This window comes from Octodon degus, unplaced genomic scaffold (assembly GCF_000260255.1).
Source record: "Octodon degus isolate 3935 unplaced genomic scaffold, OctDeg1.0 scaffold00214, whole genome shotgun sequence".
NCBI classification, from domain to species: Eukaryota; Metazoa; Chordata; class Mammalia; order Rodentia; family Octodontidae; genus Octodon; species Octodon degus.
Genome location: NW_004524790.1, coordinates 1386055 through 1393120, shown reverse-complemented (window position 1 = coordinate 1393120; position 7066 = coordinate 1386055). Strand labels below are relative to the sequence as shown.

Here is a 7066-nt window from a genome sequence, read left to right as displayed (position 1 = left end):
GGGGCTTGGGGTCTTGTGGGGACAGGTCGCATCTCAGACTGTGCAGTCTCTAGGGGGGGCTATGCTCACTCAGCAGAGGAACTGAACACCAGCAACACCGTATACTTCTTTAAAGATGCTAGATCCACCCAAGCTCTGGATCAATAACTGCAAGGACAGCGGGGAGTGGGCTTGAGGGGGAGCAGCCTGGGGCCACAAGTGGTGCTGCCTGTGACTGACATTTGGATTGGTAGTGTAGGTTACAACTCTGGGGTCCTGGCCAAGGGGAGGTGAAGGCTCAGACTGCTGAGCACTGGAGAGGTGGAAAGTGAGATCTGGAATCCTGAGCCCTGGGCAAAAGCTGTGACCTGGCTGTCTCTGGGCCAGGTGCGATCGGTGACTCTAGTGTGCTGGAACCCCTATGTCTCTCTCCTGCAGGCTGTCTCAGCCATATGCAGGTCCTTGTGGTGCTACAGTTGCTTTTCCTCCTGCTCTTCGGTGTGATTCTGCTGCTGCTCCTTGTCCAAGGTCAGGGCAGGCTGAGGGTTGGGGCTCCCTGGTTCAGCCTTTCAACTGGGGTAGCCCAGTCTGGGGGAAGCTGAAGCAGGGATTGGAACTTTCAGAGGCTTGTAAAAACTCCTCAAGGTCACTCTTAGATTTGATGACTGGGAAAACCAAGGAGGCACAGGAGATGGTCCTGGCTCTGTTGTGTTGATATTCGGCCTTCTCTAGGAGTCATATTTCCCGCTCATGGAATGGGATCAAACATCACATTGGCTTGTGGGGGAGAGGACCTCGTAGTCTCCATCCAGACCTTGACATGTGCTGCATTTGTGATAACTGTGGCCTCTTTTTTACTTGTTACAGGTCCCAAGGTCCTCAGTTTGGAAGAACAGGAGATTATCTACAAGGAACTAACCCAGCTGAATGCTAGAGCAGGTGAGTGGCAAGAGACAGGGTCTCCCAGCCCCTGGCACAGTGTCTGGGTGGTGTAAACCTGTATCAGTAAGCAGCCCTTTCTGACCATGTTTCTTTGTCTGTAACACAGGACCACTTAGTTACAGGGGGCAGCACTTAGTATGCCAGGACATGAGCACACTAAGCACTGGATTAAGCCAGTCTCTGGGTTTTTGAATTGAGGTCCAGAGCCCCGACGTCTCCCATTATGGAGGCGATGGGGTCAGGACACACAGGTTCTCATAGGGTGTGGAGTGCTACCTCACGAAGTCCAGAAGTAAAAGCCTCCCTCGGGGTACAGGTCGGAGCAGAGCCTTGGTTCTCTGGGACTTGAAGCTGGGCCAGCACAGGTGTACAGGCATCTAAGCACGGATGCAGCCTGATCATCTTTCCCTAACAGACCGCCTGTGCTGCCGCTGTCCCTGGGACTGGATCTTCTTCTGAGGACGTTGTTACTTTTTCTCCACATTCAGACAGAACTGGCTCAGCTCCATCAGTGCCTGTGAAGAAGAGGGAGCCCAATTAGTGATCATTGAAAGTGATGAGGAACAGGTACTTGGAGAGTCTGAACAGATTTGGGGGCACTCATCTGTCCCGAATTGTGGGTAAATACTCCACATCAGGCTGGGTTTTCTGAAGGAGAGGCTGTTCACAGCATTTGGAAAGAAAATGGAAAGTTGTGGATATGAGAGTTAAAGGCACCTCGCAATGAGACAACACAACTGCCTCATATGAGTGCCTGCTTCCGGAGTGCAAAACATGAACGGGACCCTGCTGGCCATGATCTGGATCCAAGCACCCTGAATCCAGAAAGACCATAGTAAATTTATTCTAGAAGCTTGAAGTGCAACATTTGGTTCTTTGTTTCTTTATTTTTCTTTGTATCATCTTACAGCCATTGAATTCTTTTTTTTTTTTTTTCCTGATCTTGTGCTACTTTTAAGAGATCTTTCCTTCATAACTGCTAGCTGCAATACTGTCTTTAAGGCCTGAAAGTCTGTCTTCTGTTTCCTTCAAACAAGTTTGCCAGGATTCCATGGAACGTTTAATTTCCTGGATATCTGTTTGAATTCATTTCATGCATTTTATTTATTTCCTATATGAATCATTAACAGTTTCCATTCTCTTCCTATCATCAGCTATTCTTTATCTCTACTCTAGATTGACTGACCATTTCCTTTATAAACATTGACACATTTGTTGTCTCCCCTGAGAGATTCGTTTTGATCTGATTTCCTCTGGAGCCTCATGGACTTGTCTCTTTGTTTTAGCCGCCGTCATTTCAGAAACGTCAGGTGTGTGTCTTCCGTCTTCCACTATCTCCTTGCCTCCTGGACTTCTTCTGGGTGGGCTGGAGGTCTGAGGTTACATTTTACCTTTGCATCTTGTCACTTTCTATTTAAAAGGTTTTTGTTTTGTTTTGTTTTCTGTGCTGATCCTTGTAAGTTTGTGTACTAGGTAGCTTTATCGCTGGCATCAAGGTCTCTCCAGGCAAGATACATTCTTCAATGATGTCTTCTGTGGTTCTTGTTTTCTGTCTGTCCCAAGATCCTACTTTTCCACTTAATTAGGAGTGACATGTTGTCAGCTGCAGTTCTTTAGGGCCGGGGAGATGACTCAGTGGAATAAGAACTTCGCTGGCAAGCACAGGGGCCTGTGTTCAATCCCTGGTTCCACCAAAAAAAGTGACATGTTGGTATCTTTTTCACTCAGTTCTCAGTCCTTTGACGCTGCGACGTGGTGAACTTATTACCTCCCAAACTTCCCACTATTTTTATAGAAATGAGAACACATTACTAAAACAGGTATGACATGCTAGCTCAAGTAGTACAGTTAGCACTAGCCACAGCATTAAGCAGCTTAGAAACTGACAAACTGTAGCACTATTAATTGTGTACCTTTAACCATGGAAGAAAAATCTACAGTTATATAACTGAGCTGATCATAAATTGGGCTTATAGGCAAATCTTTCTCCTTGGTAGAGTGATTTTACCCTGTGCTGGGGAAATTTGAAAAGTCTAATGTATAGAACAAGATAACTGAAAAGAAATAAAGTAGAAGCCTAGCTGGAGGACAAAGGATGTTCACACAGACTATGGGAAACTGGAGAAGAGGGCAAAAGAGAAAGAAGGAAGGAGAAAGCAAGGGGTTATTGGAGTTGAACAGAAAAATTAGAGAGACTATTCACTCATATGAAAATATGATTAAGTTTAGAGAGGTAAACTGAAGAAAAAGGGAAAGAAGACAAATCGATTAGAACAAAAATATAGGTAAAAGCTAAATTTAAAAAGAAAAGGAGGGGGGCCGGGGAGATGACTCAGTGGAATAAGCGCTTCCCTGGCAAGTGCAAGGGCCTGAGTTCAATCCCCGATTCTGCCAAAAACAAAAACAAACAAACAAACAAAAAAAGAAAAGGAGGGACAGCCAAATAGGTCAGTGGATTAAAGCACCAGCAAGCAGGCACAGGGGCTACAAGTCCGATCTAGTAGTGAGACCCTGAACACCCTGTAGACCTGTCGCTAAAATCCAAAAAAGGAAAAGGAAATGACAAGAAAACCAGCAAAAAAGAAAAAGAAAAAGACAAGAAAGAAATGAAGTAAAATAAAATAAATTAAAATAAAAAGAGGGGAGCTGGGGATATGGCTCAGTGGAATAAGTGCTTCTCTGGCAAGCGCAAGGGCCTGAGTTCAATCCCCAGTCCCGCCAAAAAAATTAAATAAATAAATAAATAAAATTAAAAAGGGCAAAATTCCTCTGGAGTCCACCAAGAGTCCAAAAGTACTGGATAACACTGCCATGCTTGCAGTATAGTTTGTGCCAGATTTGAGGCTGATCTTGGCCTGCCTGTGTGGGGGGACTGGGGCCAGAGTCTTCATCCAGTATGTTCTGTATGTTCCTCAGTGGCCTCCCACCCCTTATCCTATTTCTCCTGGTAGCATCTCTCTCCCGGCTGCTGTGCTGTTTTCAGACAGAGACAGGGAGCTGCTCCCAGTCCCATGCACCTCTGGCTTCCCCTGGCTCTTGCTCAGCCTTCTGTGTTCCTCATCCTCTTGTCAAGCCTCTGTCCTCTCAGGTCGTTTGTTTCAGGGTGGGTGGTAGGCTGTGGTGTGATCTAGTCCTCCACTCCTGCCACTGCAGTCCAAGGCTGCTCATTCTCAATTCTTACTCTTCTCCTGAGGTGGGCTACTAACTTCCTGTCGGTTGATTTGTATGTTTCGCTGTCGCTATCACCCACCTTTGCTGTAGTCTTTAACTTCCTAGGGCAAGATGGGGTAGGGTGCTGTGGGCTCCTGCCCCTGGCAGAGGAGTGACAACTCGGGCTGCACAGTCCTGACGTGCACGGCTATTTAATTTCCTGTGCATCTCTAACCACACGGAAGGGCTTGGCTGTTCCATGTAGAACACACACACACCCCTGTGGTCTTTAATCTTGTTCCTGGTGGTTCCAGTTGCCACTCCAGTGCACAAAAAAAGAAAGAAAAGAAAAACTGCCTGCTCATCAGGCAGGGAGCAGTTTGTGTCATCATAAATTGCCGGACTGTAGCATCTTCTGTTTGGAGGAAGGCAAAAGAGGCAGGGGACCCTCTATTCGGTGTTTATCCTGTACGGCTTGACTTAGCCACATTATCTTAGTAAGTCATTTTTTGTCCTCCTTTAAGATTCCAAGTATGGACCCTGCGGGCCAGGACCTGGATCCAAGCACCCTAAGTCCAGGAAGACCATAGTGAAGTTATTCTAGAAGCTTGAAGCCCAACATTCAGTTCTTTGTTTCTTTATTTTTCTTTGCGTCATCTAAGAGCCGTTGAATTGTTCTTTTCTGATCTTGTGCTATTTTTAAGAGACCTTTGCTTTCATAACTGCTAGCTGCAATCCTGTCTTTAAGGCCTGAAAGTCTGTCTCCATTTCCTTCAAACATGTTTGCCAGTTTTCCATGCAACGTTTAATTTCCTGGATATCTGTTTGAATTCGCTTCATGCATTTTATTTATTTTCTATATGAATCATTAACAGTTTCCATTCTCTTCCTATCATCAGCTATTCTTTATCTATCTCTACTCTAGACCCGCTGACCATTTCTTTTAGAAATGTTGACACATTTGTTTTCTCCCCTGAGAGATTAGTTTTGATCTGATTTCCTCTAGGGCCTCATGGACTTGTTTCTTTAGTTTTTCTCTGATAGCAGATGGGTTTTCTTTTCAGGGTGCATGTCCCTCCCATTTCTTCCAGCTACCTGTGTTTTAGTCGAATTTCTTGGAGTAGTCTCCTTACCTATTCAGCTATGCTGTCTCCTTGCCACAGTAGGTTTATATAGTCATGCACAGAACACAAGATTGTACATAGAAAATGTAGTATTAAATGTGTATATGTGCTCAGAGGCCAGGTGTGCATGTTCTGTGTGAACACATCTGCCACAGCACACAGATGTGGGAGGATTCAGACTCCTGAAAACACATGGGTGTTCAAGGGCTGATACACTTAGAAGCCCAAAAATTAGACTTGCAGAAGAACTTTCTTGTACAAGATCAGGGAGACGTGACCTAGAAATGGGGAAATAGTGTCCTCCTGAATCCTCTTCTTCCCCTTCCAGAGGTTCCTGCAGCAGAACATGGGGAATGAATGGACCTGGATGGGGCTCTCGGACCTGCACACAGAAGGCAAATGGCAGTGGGTGGATGGCTCACCTCTGCCCGACAAGTATATCCAGGCAAAGGAAACAACACAGATTGAGTTGGGTTCTGCTCCCTCACCTGAGCTGTACCTGGGGTTCCTCTTGCTCTTTGTGTGCCTCAAGCCCAAGACTCAAGCATGGGGTGAGCTTCATACCCATGAGCAAATAGGGTGGCAATTTCACCATCACAGATGGACAAGGACCTTGTTGGCAGGGAAGTAATAGAGAGCATAGCTCGTTCATAGAAAGTCTGAAGAATAGTGAGGCCAACAATTTAGAAGACAACTGCTACTGAAAATGTGTCTTGTTATACTCAAATCTCTCAAGAGAAAGTAGGGGACATGTGGAGAAAGATAAGGCTGGTCCCAGAAGCAGAGAGCGGAGAAACGGAGCCAGGGCATCTATTTTCATATCCTACTGAAGGAATACAGGAGGCTAGGTAGGAGGCCTTATAAATGACTAGTGTGTGATTTCAGGGGATTCTGGGATACAGGTACTATCCCTAGTTTTCTAGTACCTGGGCTCAGACAAATGTCTAGAGGCCCAGAGTACAAGAGAATGATAGGGAAGCAGCTGGATTTCTGGAGCCCAGAAATGTTTACTTGTACCTGAAAAAAAATCATTTTTAGGAGCAATACTGCTCTCAAGCATGGGAGACAGCACAGTGCAGACCAATGCCACATGACCAGGCATGTCATTGGTTGCCCACAACAGATATCTGCTGCAGCATGAAGGGCAAATGTGGTTTGTAGAGGGAGACCAGGGCAGAGGGCTGTGTTCTCATGGCTTTTCCAGTTTCAGGAAGTATTGGAAGAAGGGGGAGCCAAACGATGAATCGCATGAAGACTGCGCAGCACTTGACAACAGCGGCTGGAATGATCAGAAATGCAGCCATGTGAAGCCCAGCATCTGCAAGAAATCGGCAGCCTTCTGCTCTGGAAAGTGAATTCCAATCTCCGGCCCCATCACCTGCAGCTAAAGTGTCCTTGCCAGTGGCACAAAATGACCCATGGTTATGCCAGTTCCTACACCTCAACCTGCACACCAAGATCTTAAGAATGGCTCTGTCATCCTTCACCGTGAGATTCTTCATCCTCTGTTGGGGTGGGACACTCATCCTTATTCCCATGTGGACATGGACACCCCACTTCCCTACAGCTGTAACCAATGGAGGTTACAGTTCTGCTCATCTTTTATATTGATGTGGTACAATTTCAGAGGCTGAGTGTTCCTCATTAGTCCCCTTGTCTTCCTTGCATAGACCAGATGGATTCCACCGCCATGTGTAGCTACCATGTCTCCTGAGGCCTTTCTTTCAGGCATACTTTCCCATCTTCTCAACTTCCAGCCCATCCAATGCACCTGTTTGCCTTGGGATTCTTCAGTTGTCTTTTATCAGTCTGTAGACAGGAAGCATGAGAGAATGCTTACCCCAGTCAACCAAGGACAACTAGATGTGAGT

At 46.0% G+C, this 7066-nt stretch overlaps 1 pseudogene; it reads left to right on the top strand.

Annotated features, from left to right (window-relative positions):
- Positions 1-431: 431 nt before the first annotated feature.
- On the top strand, positions 432-6550 carry LOC101570368 (annotated as a pseudogene).
- The last annotated feature ends 516 nt before the right edge of the window (positions 6551-7066 follow it).